Genomic DNA, 15,730 nt, shown 5'->3' with positions numbered 1-15,730 from the left:
TATTTCAGTAGCCCAGATACGAGATATTTAATGCTTGCAGTAGGTAGGTCGTTGTGAAGGTGGACAGAGGTGGATAGGTTATAGAACAATTTAAGAGATAAAATCAATGAGGTCTGGTGATAGATTAAACATGGTGGATAAAGGAGAAAGAGGTTTCAGGAGGATTACCGCATATACCGTTTGCATAATCAGTATGTATACTGCTTCCCTGTACTCCAAAATAAAAATTTTTAAAGCAGAAGACCTTACTCTTTGCTCGCAGGTAAAATATTTGTCGGAGCCTTATCTTTAAAAGAGGATTAATGATCCAACTCTGTTCACCACAGTTATTGGGAAGGCCAAGTGGGCATGAGCTTTGCCATCCACCTCTGTGGGTGCAGGTCTCAACTTCATATCCCACAGGCAAGCCACGCTTTCCAAGCCTTCATTTCCCCTCCTACAAATTAGAGATGACAATAATATCTAACACATAGCGTTGTCATAAAAAGTAAATCAAATATTCCACATGGCTTACTTGCTTACTTTTTGCCAAATGGGATTTTTCTACCAATAAATGCTCTTGCTCCTTCTTCTGCCCCTGTTTCTTCTGCACCTGCTCCTCCTATACCATCTCTATTTTCTCATCTTCTTCCTCCACCCACCCACCCACCATCATTAGCACCCTTCTCCTCCTTCCTCTCTCTCTTCTTCTTATTCATTAATACCCTCATTCATTCATCTCAATATGAGTTTTTCATTCCCTCCTTTATATTAACCCTTCATTTCCCTTCTCATTACAACCAACAACTCTTGGCCTTTATTATTTTATTCCTCTATCAACATGAACTGTGTCATTGCTTCTAGTCTTGCCATCTCCAAATCATGTGACACATCCCTGTCAGATGAATGTTCCTTAACTGCTATTGTTCATAATGTCCCATGGCCCTGCTCAGAACCTCTCACAGCTCCTCATTGATGGTGTGGGGAATGGAAAGATGGTGGAGTTAGGCCACTGGAGTCAGATAGAGTTGTGTTTTGTTTATTTATTTATTTATTTTGGTTCAGGCACTCACCAATTTGAGGGGAACTTCTTGCATGTCTCTAAGGCTTGATGTCTTCTTCTATAAGATGGAGATACTAAGTCTCTACAGGCTTGTTGTGAAGATCAGCTGAGATAATGCTTTCAAACGCTTAGAACTGTGCCTCATTCATCATAGGACATACTCAATAGTTGGTATCGTTACCATCATAGAATGGAATGTCACACATCGAAGCATACAATTGAAAATCTTCCCATCTGACATCTGTTTATATTTACATCTTATGACCTTCTTCCCAGCAGAGCCATTCAAGAGGAATTCTAACTTGGGAAATAAATGTAACCCCTCTTCATTCTCAAAACACTTGTACTATCTTTCACGTCTCCTTCTCTGTTTCATTCTCTACCTTCCTCCCTATTTTGAATTACCCACAGTCTTTGTCTTTCAAGGTTTAAATACCAATGCAGAAATCATCTTACTTTAAGGAGAGTTTGTGCACTACCCTGTGTTGTGTTTGTGTAAACTTCCTGAGAATAAAGACCACCTCATGTATACTTACAACCCCTCCAAGGCCTAACAGAGTACACTTCTCACTGAGTAAACGTTCGCTAAGTATATGAATGAGTCCAATGCTTATCACTTAACAGCTGAGAGTAACTTGGGCAGGATCCATGAAAAAGACTTGATAAATCTGAGAAGAACATGAAAAATTGAGCAAATTCTTAGAAATTGGCTCTCTTATACCACAGGCAAGAAAACAGATTCTTTCTGCATCAGTATGTATGTATTTTGGATATTTTATATGGTATTGCATATTTTGTTTTCAAATGTGGATTGAAGCCAATTTTTGTTTTATAAACATTGCTGTTAGAAATAGCAGACTGCTGTTTTATTTCTCTCTTTTGAAAGTCTAGAGTTTAAATCATATTAGGTTAGTGATTATCCTTTTAGTCATATAGTCCACAAAAAATCATACACTGTTAAGTAGTAATGAAAACATCTGTTTTAGACTTTGCCTTACTTTTCAACCATTAATTATAAGAAAGACATTACATAGGACTACTCTTCCAAAAAGAAAAGTTACATAAGTGGAATCTGGATCAATTATGGTATCAGTGAGCAAGTTTATCTAAGTATGCAGTTATTCAAAATAATGGTTATTTAAGGATTTCTTGATTTTATATATTCAAGTTTTAATACTATTTTATGTATCTGGATTTACTCTTACAATAAAATTTACTTTAGTTGTGTTCAAATTTTGTAAAGAGATAGTATTTTATTGTTTTATATCCAATGAAAATATAAGCCTACTTGTTGTAAAGCATAATTATTTTCACAATCCTCATTTTAAATTGAAAGGAAACTGATGATTTCAAACTCAGATTGCTCAATATTATTAACTGTGTTTGCTACTTGTATATGCATCCAGGAGAAAAACCATAAAATATATTATGCAGGTTGTTTACAACTAGATTAAGCTTTTCATCATTTCTAATGTTTATGAGCAGAATATATAGGAATCTGTATCGTTCATTACGAGCTTCACGTATCTGGGTTTTGGCAGTTTTATTATCTCTCCTAGTAACTCATATTTCTAAATTGAAAGACTCATAGACATATACTACATAATGTTCACACTCAACTAGAACATGGTGAATGTAAAAATTACTCTCATTAAAAGAACTGGAAATTAAGTTTTTAAAAGAAACTTCATTCTTTTATGTGTGAACAGATGTATTCTCTACTAAAGGACATGACAACACTGCTTTGATTAAAGCATGCATCGAACTAATTAATCTATTTTAGAGTCCATTCCAATCTTATCAGAGTTCTTGTTTAATACTATCTTTTCTTCTTGGTAAACTGACTAGATTGATTGGATTCATTGTCCAAACTAATTAACTACCATTATCGCAAATCAAACTTCTACTGTAATGGGAAAAGAAACAAGTGTGGCCTATATTCATTCTTGGTTGGTCTTTTGTCATGACAATGTATCTTCCTATATTATTTAATGACTTTTGCAATGATATTATAACCAGAAAGAAAAAAAAACTATGCTTAAGCAACTTCCCAAAAGATGAAAATGACATTTTTGACAGAACACACTTGATAACATTGGTACTCAGATGATTATCAAATAGTACTGGTTTAGGCAGTGGGAAACTTATAGAATACTCATTAAATAGATACAATTAAAGTATATATAAACCACCTTACCGGTCATGAAATTCAGACCATGATAAAGAGCAGGTTGATTGCATATCAAGGAAAAAAATAATGAATAAAGCTATGCTTCATAATTAATAGGTGATTGCAAAATGAAATATTCTTAGAGCTCATAATACTATTCCCATTATGAAAATAGCATTAAAGTGTTCCATTGGGGAAGATTAATTAAGCATTGTAAAATATACAGAGTACTTCTACTCTGCATTTAATTATGGACTATTGATTTGATAGTTATTTGGTGAAGTTCCAAGCACAAATTCCAGTGAAATGAGAACTTGCCTATAAAATCTTAAACAACATAATGTGCATAGTATGGGGGGAAATGATGAAATAAGGTCCAAAGGAATAACTGAGAATTTTGGTTATTACATTGATAAAATATGGAGGAGGATTTCCCCCCCTTTGGTTCAGTTTTAGAATGATTTGTCAGGTAACAGAGGAGAGGCCAAGACAAGTTCCTTTGGAAGTCCTCAGTCAAAGCCTGTGGCTTTGGACCAAAAGAGATCAAGGAGATGAATTCTTTTTTTTTTTTTTTTAAAGATTTTATTTATTTATTTGAGAGAGAGAGAATGAGAGACAGAGAGCATGAGAGGGTGGAAGGTCAGAGGGAGAAGCAGACTCCCTGCCGAGCAGGGAGCCCAATGTGGGACTCGATCCCGGGACTCCAGGATCATGACCTGAGCCGAAGGCAGTCGCTTAACCAACTGAGCCACCCAGGCGCCCCGAGGAGATGAATTCTAAATGAATGCTAAAGATGGAACTTTTTAAGTTTGCCAAAAATTGGAGTAGTAGGTCAAGGGCCTTGGACATTTTTCCTCTAACACAGATAAATAGATGGCTAACTGAAATCTTTAACAAATGTGCTTAACATTCTTAGGGGTGAATAAATGATGATGAATTATTTTTAATTCAAACACAAAGCCTAACTTTTATATTGTTATTGAGTGATAGACAATGTAAAATTTTTAAATTATGAATTTGGAATAGTCATTAGGTTACCAACCATAAAGAGGAGTTCGGGTTTAAACCTTTGTAGCCATGGACATTTTTAGAAACTGCCAAGAATATTATGATTCCATCAGGTGCCATTTTATTAGAAAGGTAAATATATGTTTTAATTTATCTATGTTACTAAATGTAAGTGTAAAGATATAATAAAAATATAAGATAAAAAACTAAAACCAAAGACTGAAAAATATTAATGAATTCATTCATTAAATGCTCACTGAGATCCTACCAGGAATTGGATACAGAGCTAGGTAAAGTGATAGGAAGATTAAAAAAAAAATCTAGTTTTAGTTATCACAGTTTACTGGAAAAAACTATGCAAAGAATATAATTTCTAGTATGGGAATTACTTTAATAGAGAAAATAAAGGGTGATGCAAAAGCATATAGGAAAAGGTTATGAGAATGGTGAGTACAGAAAAAGTGGCCATAAATAGGAAGAGGGATTGTTGTAATAATAAAAAGAACTACTTGAAAGTTTATGTTAATTATTTAAATACAAGAGAAGAATATTAAGGGTATTTCTATTAACCTTAACTTTTCAGTAACGACTGTTATTTTTTTTAATGAGTTAGCTACTGCTGAATCAACCTTTTCACCCCCAAAGAAGGAAGATGGGCAGGCACATTTATTGGTCATCATTTCTAATGGGCAATAAAACAAACCCTTTCCTCCTCTACCAAAATGAGAAAGTTAGCCTAGGTAACGCTGCAGTCTTTTTGCTTGATTCTATGTAATTGTTAGGTTACATTTATAAAAAGATGGAGCATAAAATTAAATGAAAGTCCTGATAATTCCATCCTACCAGATCCAAGTCTATGATACACTGTGATTGTGATGAACATGACAACTTTAGTTTCAAACTGGAAGTAAATGAGTAGTTTGTGGTCTGCTCTGTTCGTGGAGGTATAAGATATATGCTTGTTTAAAAAAAGATGCCATTGTGTACTGTCATCATAACTAGATAAAACTGGAAATTTTCCTACCACTTCTACTCATAGCAGTGCCTGAACCAATCTGAAGTCTTCCTCAATTAAACAAACCTTAGATTCTTAGAGTCTTTCATGGTAAGCAAAGTTTTTTAGAGAAATTTAGTCATACTCATACTGATGCCTTGAGAGAGAAGACAACAGCATACTTTATTAGTTCAATGTCCTTTTTGATGCAGGGCTGGATCCCAAGACCCGGAGATTATGACCTGAGCCAAAGACAGGCGCTAAATGGACAGCCACCCAAGCGCCTCTCAATGTCTTTTAAATTATCTAAAATTTAACATGCCTGATGAAATGAAAAGGCTATAATAAAAAATATTAATTGAGACTAACTTCATATCCCTCTGTGAAGCAAGTCTTTTTTGAAATTGTAGATATTTTGTATTCTGTGAAATTCCAAGTGTGCAAACTTGACACTTAATAAAAAAAAGCTGGAGTGGTGGGGGGTGGGAGGGATGGGGTGGCTGGGTGATAGACATTGGGGAGGGTATGTGCTATGGTGAGTGCTGTGAATTGTGTAAGACTGTTGAATCACAGTCCTGTACCTCTGAAACAAATAATACAGTATATGTTAAAAAAAAAAAAAAAGAAGATAGTAGGAAGGGAAAAATGAAGGGGGGAGATCAGAGGGGGAGATGAACCATGAGAGACGATGGACTCTGAGAAACAAACTGAGGGTTCTAGAGGGGAGGGGGTGGGGGGACGGGTTAGCCTGGTGATGGGTATTAAAGAGGGCATGTACTGAATGGAGCACTGGGTGTTACATGCAAACAATGAATCATGGAACACTACATCAAAAACTAATGATGTAATGTATGGTGATTAACATAACATAATAAAATTTTTTTAAAAAGCTGATTTAATTTTACTGCCTTCATAAATTAAAATGAAAGTATTTTAATTTTAATATTTATTTATATTTAATATTAATAAATATTTATTCAAACATAGATGTGCTCTCCTATATATGGAGGTATCACAAGCAATATGATATAAATTATAATATACATAACACATACATATATAGATAAAACTAGCAGTATATCCCTTTTGAGACATCGTAGTTCTGATGGCTGTATGATGGCCCTAGTCTGATCTGTCTTCCCTCCTTCATTCAGTGTTATCTAGGAACCAGCTCCTTCTTTGAAGGATGGCTGGGCAGGGTGACAACAGTGGTCTGAGATCCAGAGAGAGAGTAAACCATCCACACCACAGAAAGCTCAAATCTATTACCTTGGACTCATTAGCCTGGTGTTCTAAACAACTCAGGTAAGAAGCCTGTAATAAATTTATCAAGCACATAATATTTTGCTTTCAATTCTTTACCGAATTCCTTATTGCTCCCCTAACAATTTTATCCTTTTTTCAATTACCAAGTCCAGAAAATAAAATGACTCTTCAGTAAAAATTCTTGGAAATCTCAATTATACTCAGAAAAAAAAGAAAAACCCACATTGCATGGAGATCCTTTCAGAGTCCCTGTATTATTCTAATAGCTTCTCTTCAAATGTCCCATTCTAAGCTTTCATGGCAGAAATTTGCCAACGCTGAGAAAAAAGTTTGTGTTGTAACTATTCAGGTCAATTTAATGTGCAATATTCATTATTGACACAGATTGTACATCCACATTTGAAGCACTGAAAGCCCTTGAGAGAGCTTTCACCTGCAATAACTTTAAATGCTTTGGAAATGAGGTCACTTTTAGTTACAGTTCAAGAATTTCCAGTTCATACAACTACTGAGTAGCAAGAGTTATGGAAAGGACAACGAAAGAAGGGAATTTAAAAGTAGGCAGTGAAATGACTTCATACGACCATTCTAATTATATTCCAAAATTTAAAAATGGCATAACAACTTAGAGACAGATTTATTATATATGACGTGAAGTCTTAACTTTCATATTTTCAGCCAATATATCCCGGATTTGGCTCAAGTTATTCCTTAAAGTCTATGTCTTTGTGATGTTGAGGGTTTGAAAAAAGTCAATCGCTGAGTTACTGCTGAGATTAATAGCTACAAATATGAGGAGAAACAAACAAATTGTTCTTCTAACTGATGCAAAATTGATCTAAGAAATAATGAAACCTAGTAGCAGAGCCAAACCTGGCTAGAAGAAAAAATGAGAATGTAGAGAAGCAAGTTTTAATTCTGAATTTGTTACTAGCCATAAGACTTCAGTTCCTATAATGATACAAAAAATCTGGAAGTTTTAAATTAACTAGGAACTAGCATAGTTGCAACAGAAATCCTTGGTATTTCATGTCATTTCTAAATGTGCCTTAAATTTTGGGGAAACATTGTTAAATTACCCAAGACATAAAGTGTTTTTAGATTCCTTTTAATACTCCTTAAGAAAGTAAAACTAGAGTGGTTAAGAGACAAAATTACTCTAAAACCTGACACCAGAAAGGCCTTAGCACATGAACACCATCCGTGGACATTTGTGAATATGAAAAGGCAGGAGATATTTCCTCCATCGACAATATCATACTGATTTATTTGGGGCAAATGACTGCAATTTCTACTTGCTGAAACAGGTACATAAGTAAGGCATTGACTGAAGGCTTTCTAGTGCCAGACCATGCTGGCGCTATAACAATGAACAAAGGGGCTGGTTTCTGGCTTCAAGGGTTATAGCTAAATGATTGGATACATGACAATTTATACACAGGGCACATGTAGGGTATAAAGGAATACATTAAAAGGTCAATTCTAGTAGCCTCTACCAGCCTCCACTCCTACACAAGGATTAGAAAGATGAGTCAGTAGCAGGTGATCGTCTATGCTGGCACCTGAAAGATGAGTAATAGCTAACTAAGAAAGGAGGAGAGAGGGGCATCTGCATGGCTCAGTCAGGTGGGCACCTGCCTTCGGCTCAGGTCATGATCCCAGAGTCCTGGGAGCCAGCCCCGCATCATCGGGCTCCCTGCTCTGCGTGAAGCCTGCTTCTCCCTCTCCCTCCCCCTGCCGCTCCCCCTGCCACTCCCCCTGCTCTCTCTCTTTCAAATAAATAAATAAAATCTTTAGGAAAAAAAAAAGAAAGGAGGGGAGAGTGTTCTAAATAGAAGAAGCAACATAAGGAGCTACTGATGGAAAGAATTCCTCAGAGAACAGAAAGAAAGTTCAGTATCATGCACTAAGTTGGAATATGCAAAGTGGGGTGACAAGAAATGAATCTGCAAAGTAAGATAATACCTGATCAAGAAATGCCTTGTAAGTCTTTTTAAAGTAAAAAAATTAAACAATGCTTTCTTAACATATGTTTTTATGCAATGTTAGAAAAATCTGTTCCCAACCACAACTATGTGATAAAGTTTAGATGGAAAAATAATATTAAGGCTTTCAGGTAATACTCATGTAAAAACTGACCCAGAATAACTGAAAGGAGCAACCAATAAAACTTTTAGTTGATAATACAAAGTGATGATACTTAGTTGTCAACTGAAGTTACCTCTAAACTTACTTGGTTTTTCAGGAAATTTGGCAGTTAAAGTTTATTAAAATTAGAACAGACCATGGAGATATATACAATATATACAACAAAATCTTAACAACTGCATAATAACCTGCTTGGAGATCTCTATTATTTTACTTTTCTAGAAGGAAGACAATAAAATATCCCAGACATAACAACCAATAGAATTCTATAAATGTTAATCATGACAAATAAGCATAGGGGAGAAGTTTATAATTTCTCTTAAGTCATACCATTTTATAGTAGTCATAAAAAACTCAATAATGACTGAAAACTATAAAGACTTCATAAAGAGTAACTTAAACTAACTTTATGGCCACATAAATATAGCAATGGTATTTGTTACGAAGCTACACTGTTACTAAGTACATGAAAAGCTACAGCAAGGTATAAAATGTCCACTAGAAAATCACCAAGGACAAAAAATTGTTCGACAGTCGTATTTTAAGTATTGTTCTATAGCAATGATTGGAATGCTAGCTCCAAAAATTAGTGGGATACAATCATCATTGCAGCATACGTTACATTTTTCCAGATTTAATGATCGGTCCCAAAATGGAGTTATATTATCATAACTGATGTGGTTACACTGAATTACAATATTTAGAACATTTTTTTTTTGAAAAAGAGTATTATAGCACAGATTTTTTAGATACAAATTATCAAACTCTTACTCTGTGCTGGAAAGGCAGACTTGAACCCCATTTTGCCGTCCAGGTGCTCTTGGTGAAGCTCTCAGCAGTAACAGAAGAAGGAAGGGCAAGTTTGTTTTCTTCCCGTGGAGCCAGAGGGAAACAGTGCTCCAGTCTCAGGCTGCCTGCCTTAGTAGAATTTAATTTTGTCTTTCTTCCCCTGGAAAGCCCTCAAAGAGCATCCCCACTATCCATGTGGGGTGGATGTAGGATCCCGAGGGCACCAAATGGCACTGGGTTAATCAGATTCTTTCCAGAGCGTTTGGAAGTTTTACACAAAACCCGTCAGTCAGAAAACGTTGGCAATTGGAGTTACAAGGTCGCATTCCTTGACTAAGACAGGCAAAGAAGTGCAATTCTGGGTCTGATTCATGAGAATGCTTCCTTTCCCTTTTTTCCCTGTCACTCTGGAAACCACTGAGACAGCGGAGAGCACCCCAAACTGTCCCTTCTGAGCAGGAAGCAACACTTCTCCCTAGAGCATCCCAGTCAGAACTTTTTCCTGGAAAAGGATCCATGCCTTACCCCCGGCAGGGGTGAATTACAGCCAAGAGAAGAGCTAACCCCGGGACCGCCTTACTTTCCATAAAGTCTTACCTCAGAGGTCAAAGCCCCAGACGGCTGGTAAAACGCTTAGCTCTGTCCAAAGAAGCAAGGGAAGGAGGCACAGAAGAGTTGTAGTCTAATCTACACTTGAACTGGGAAGACAGAGCAGCCCTTCATGCCCAGAACTGTCTCTCTGGGAACAGGGGAAGGAGGGTCTTGCAGCTGGAACTGAAGGCAGCACTCACAGCCAGGCTCTGGTCCAGAAGTCAGAATCCTGCACCCTGGGCGTGGTGTGCATCGCCATTAGCTGCGTGACCCTCAGTGGACCCCTAGCAGCTCCGGGCTTCAGATTTCTCTCTCACCTACAGAACATGTCCTACTCCTCACTGATAGGGCGAGGTTTTGGGTGTGTTCCCGTCTGGATCTGGGTATGGCATTCTAGTGGAATCTCTGATGATAGGGAAGAAATCTAATTTTTCTTATATTAGGGAGGAATTATCTGGCTGTGTATAAAAGAGATCCCAAATAACAGTGGCTTAAAGAGGATCAAAGTTTCTTTCCCTCCAATGTAAAAGTCTGGATGAAAGCACTTAAGGGCAGTAGAAGGGCTCTTTGCTCATTCCCAAACCAGACTCTCCATGCCACCTGCTCAGCCATTCTGAGGGCTTGGTATTGGACCTCACAGTCCAAGGTGAGCTGTGACTATCACATCATTGCCCCCAGAGCAGGACTGAGGACATGGTGAGGAAAGATACGACCCCTTCCTTTTAGAGATACTGTCCTAGATGTTGCACACATCCATTTTCCACACCGCACTGGTCAACAGTCACCTGGCCACTGGAAGGCAGAGCTAATTATGGAGGAACCTATTATCATGCAAGAAAGACTGAATGATTATTAAGGGGACAGCAGTCAGTCCCTGCCACTTTTTTTTTTTCATTAACTTTCTACTATATTGGTTTTTTTTTCCTAGGTTAGAGAATAGGTATGTACTTATTGCCATTTTGTTAATTGTTTTCTGGCTGATTTTGTAGTTCCTCTCTTCTCTTTCTCTCTTGCCTTTGGTTTCATGACTTTCTTTGGTGTTACGTTTAGATTCCTTTCTCATTTTCTTTTGTGTATTTAAGTTTTTGCTTTGTGGTTACTGTGAGGTTTGCATATATCATCCTATGTATACAACAATCTATGTTAAATTGATTGCAACTTAAATTTGAACATATTCCAAACTGTATTTTCATCCCCCTCCCCGTTTTAGGTTTTTGATGTCACATTTTTACATTTTTTATTTTATGTATCCCTTAACTAATTATTATAGTGAACCATAACTTTCATCTTTTGACCTTCTCAGTAGCTTTATGAGTGATTAATCAACCATCTTTACTATATATTTGCCTTTCCCAGTGAAACTTTTCCTTTCATATTTTTTTTGTTGTTATTTACTGCTATTTCTTTTCAGCTTAAAGAAGTCTCCCAATACTTTTCATAAGGCTGGTTTAACAGTGACAAATCCTTCTAGCTTGTACTTATTTGAAAAACTCTTAACTGTCCTTCAATTCTGAATGATCACCTTGCTGGGTAGCATATTTCTCAGCACTTTCAGCGTGTCATGCTCCTCCCTTCTGGCTTGCAAAATTTCTGCTGAGAAATCTACTGGGAGCCTTATGGGATTTCCCTTGTACTTAACACTTTGTTTTTCTCTTGCTGCTTTTAAGATTCCCTTTTTACTTTTTTGACATTTTAATTATAATGTGTCTTGGTGTGGCTCTCTTTGGGTTCATTTTATTCAGAACTCTCTGTGCTTCCTGGACCTGCACATCTGTTTCCTTCCCTAGGTTATGAAAATTTTCAGCCATTATTTGTTCAAAATAAGTTTTCTGTCCCCGCTTCCCTTTCTTCTCCTTCTGGGGCCCCTATAATGAGAATGTTATTTCCCTTGATGTTGTTTGAGTTATCTTCATTAAATAAAGTTCTTTTTTCTTCTTGCTGCTGTGTCTGGGTGAGTTCCATTGCTTTATCTTCCAGCTCACTGATCCATACTTCTGCTTCATGTAGTCTGCCACAGAACCCCTCCAGGGCATTTTTTGGTTCAGTTATTGTATTCTTCAATTCTCTCACTTCTGTATGGTACTTTGTTACATTTTCTATGTCTCGTTGATGTCATCACTATGCTCATCTATTCTTCTGTTGAGTTTGGTGAGCACCTTTATGAACAATACTTTTAATTCTTTTCTATATAGATTACTTATCACTATATCGTCTGGATCTTTTTTTCTGAGGATTTCTTCTTTTGTTTGGAACATACTTCTCTGTTTCCTCATTTTGCTTGGCTCTCTGTGTTTGTTTCCATGTATTAGATGAAACAGCTACCTCTCTCAGTATCAGAGGCATGGCCTTGTGTAGGTGATGATCCTTCTCATTCAACCTTGCCCTAGCTCGTGGGAACCATTGTGATTGTCTAAACTGCCTGATTTATTCTTGATATGCCCCCATTGTTGAGGGCATGCCAAGACTTGTCAGTGATTCAAGGGGAGGAATCTCATTTTGTACCTAGCTTCAGGCTGATTAGAAGCCAGGTCCTCATGCAGCAGCTTTTAAAGTATGAAAACATTTATAGTCTTGTGGATCTGCAATTCTAATACCTGTTGGCCTCCAGACCAGGAGATCTGGAAGTGTCTCCTGGCTGACAGTTGCCAAAATCAGGGCTCCAGGTGAGCATGTAAGCTCCTTTCTGGGAAGTCTCATTGGGTCATAGCAAGGCCAAAAGTATGTGCAAGGATGGTGTCTTCCTGCTTATCTTCCCTGGGAGTGCCCCCTTAGCCTCTAGATGTGTGGGAAACCTGAAGCTTGTCCCTCATGCTGAAGCTCCACACTAAATGAATATGCTGCTTTCAGAGGGAGTCTGAGGTTGTCTCAGTCTGTGTGTGTGCAATGCCTTGGAGTTAGTGGCCTGCCGAGAGCTATCTTTCAGATTGTTATAGTCCCATAGGGCTCTAGAACACCAGCCCTCTTTGCCACCAGGGTCAAGTGATCCAGAGGTATCCCCTATGTGGACTGCACATGCTGTTGGCTTTAGTGAGGCAGCTGGAAAGTGCAGTGGGCAAGGCACATTCCTAAAGCCTTCCTAAAGTCAGTGGGAAAATGTCTGCCTGTGCTTGCAGACTTCAGCGATAGAGCAAGAAAGAGCCTTGTCTGTGTGTGTATGCTGGCTTTAGGCTGGGAATGGAAGGAAAATCTGACTGCTTGCCCCTCCTGTCTCAGCAAAGTGGTGGGGATTTGTGCTCTCCACGCTCTCAGCAAATGCCATGACCACTCAGCCCACCTGCTCCAGCAAGGTGATTGGAGGGCTCCATGTCCATGCTTGCCTACTTATGCTAATAGGCTATGTGGGGAGTGCCGCATGACATCCACCAGTACCTCCATTTCTGGGGAGCATCTCAGCTGTCCCCCACCCTTCCAGCTGATGCCTCCAGATCAACAAATGAATCTCCCTCACATATAATTGTTTTTCTTTCCTTTTCTTTCTTTCTTTTTTAAATATAGGTGTTTTTCAAACTGCTGTTTTTTGCTGGGTCTCAGGTCAACCAAGAAGACATGCAAACCCTCCAAGAGGAATCTCAGTTTGTTATAGCACTTTGGGATGCCCAGACATTAGTCCCATTGGTTATCCAAACCAGATGTTCTGGAGCTCATCTTTCTGGTACGATCCCAGGGCTCATCTTTCTGGCATAGATGCCAGTGTGGGGCACCAAAACCTTGCTCCTCTGGGAGAAGTGCTTGTCTAGTGAGATCTTCCCTACTGTGTGTTGCTATGCTAGAGGTGAGTTTTTTGCAAGACCATGTCTCTGCTTCTGCTACCAGTTTTGATGTTGTCCTTTTATTCTTCGTTGTGGAGAGCAACTGATCTAGTTTTCAAATCTTTTTCAGAGGGAAATGATCCATATGTAGCTGTGGATGTGGGTGTGTCTGTGACAGAAGATCAGGATATTTCTATGCCACCATCTTGGATGCCCCTCCCAACATACTTATCATACTCTACAACTTAAGTCAACATTGGTAAAAATTAATAATGCAGGCAACTTCCTGAGAATTCTGGGTCCCAAGTCACTTTATCCCTTAATAGCCAGATAAACATGGCAAGATTCACTTAATTGGGCCTGAAGTATATGGCAAATTACTACAACTGTTGATTTAATTACTGTCAGTAGTAATCTAGGAGAAATAGTATTACTAATGATTCATAGCTTCCCCAAACAACTAAAGATGTTAGATGGCTGTTTCCATAGGACAAAAACAACTCCTACTGTCTTTAACCTGATGGAAGATTGTTTTCAGTATAAGAGAACTGGTTAAATTAGCATGGTTCCAATTTCCAGAGAACCATTTCCATAGACCTAAATGAAAATCTCAGCAACAAAAATATCTATGATCTTCTTAACATTATGTCTTGATATCTTGTTCCTGTGCTTGCTTACTAACTTCTTTCTTAAATATTCAAGTAACAAAGAATATTTTTAAATTATAACTTAAATGATTTGTTTTTCTTTCAATTTCAAATAAATTGTCCCGTCCATTCAAGTCAAATCTTCTCTCACAATCTAGCTTGGTTTGGAAAACTGGCTTGATAATCTGAAAAATATTTCTGTCTAAAGAGTGCATAAACAAACTCTAGAAATCTTCATGGAGTTTCATCGCTAAAGCGTCTTGGGAGATTCCGTACCCATTAATGAAATTTGAGTGTATCACCTATGTTAGAAATGATCATTAGAAAAAGGTTAGTCTTATAAAAATAGTTCTGGGAGGACAAATTCAGTGCTGAGAAAAATTTTACGATGACTTTTAAAATTCTAGTGACCATTTTTCCCTTGGTACCTTAGCAAAGCCAGAAGTGAAAAAGCAAATTAATTTTTCCTTGCATTCCAATTAAAAATAAATTATTTCTGATTTTACATGAGTGCATTTTTATTTAGTTGTGAACCAGCTTCTCGTTAATAACTGACACTATAAATTAGATAGAATTAAATGTCCCAGGTAGTCTGTAATGCATTTACAGGTGTTGTATATTTTTGGTATTTTATTTTATATTACATTTAATTAGCATATAAAATAAAATGCCAAAAATATTATATACACAGAGTACAGGTAAAAGATAAGTTAGGGCTACATGCTGTACATTTAAAGACAAGTTGAAAGATAGATTCAGTTCAAGTATGAGAGGGAAAAAGGTATGAAATAGTCAGACATCTACATGAACCCAACGGAGGTGACTTCAAAGTCAAGATTCCTATTGTCTGTGGAGCCTATTAAGAAGACAGATACTAGCAATTTGAAGAACAATGTGTGTTTATTTAAGGAAATATATCCAGCTGTTCCTCTAAGGCAGTTTCAAGTTCACTAGGGGTCAAAAGAATCATATAATATAAAATATAACACTTCCCAATGATAAGCAGCCTAAGGCATGAAACATTACAAAAATACATGCCACACTCTCTATAAGGCATTTCACAAAATAGATGTGGACCTTATCTTTATTTTAAATACAAATGAAATTCTAGAGATAATATAAAGTCAATGATAAAAGGCCGTTAAGACTTTGAGTCAATATTAACACATATATAATGTAACTCTATATAACTAAAGGTGTCAGAAAGTCCATAGTCAGAATGGGAGCACAATTCAGTAAATAATGCCAAGAAAATCAATAACTACAAAGAGGAAAATGAATCAAAAGGTTATGCCAAACAATTTAGCTGTTCTGGACCAAAAAGAG

The 15,730-nt window shown here is 37.2% G+C and overlaps 1 protein-coding gene and 1 long non-coding RNA gene across 15 annotated transcripts in view; one reads left to right on the top strand and one right to left on the bottom strand.

The window, feature by feature from the left end:
• The window catches only part of RALYL (RALY RNA binding protein like), a 658,970-nt gene that overhangs the window by 146,037 nt on the left and 497,203 nt on the right, over positions 1-15,730 (bottom strand). The gene's annotated exons all lie outside the window — the stretch shown is intronic.
• LOC115939964 (uncharacterized) lies at positions 6,372-14,909 on the top strand. The gene is made up of 3 exons (XR_014144601.1): positions 6,372-6,519; positions 13,504-13,780; positions 13,888-14,909. It is a non-coding gene; the product is annotated as an uncharacterized LOC115939964 (long non-coding RNA).

The sequence above is a fragment of the Leptonychotes weddellii genome, chromosome 4, assembly GCF_054177405.1.
Source record: "Leptonychotes weddellii isolate Sample4059 chromosome 4, ASM5417740v2, whole genome shotgun sequence".
Lineage (NCBI taxonomy): Eukaryota > Metazoa > Chordata > Mammalia > Carnivora > Phocidae > Leptonychotes > Leptonychotes weddellii.
This window is presented reverse-complemented; position numbering and strand designations above follow the sequence as displayed.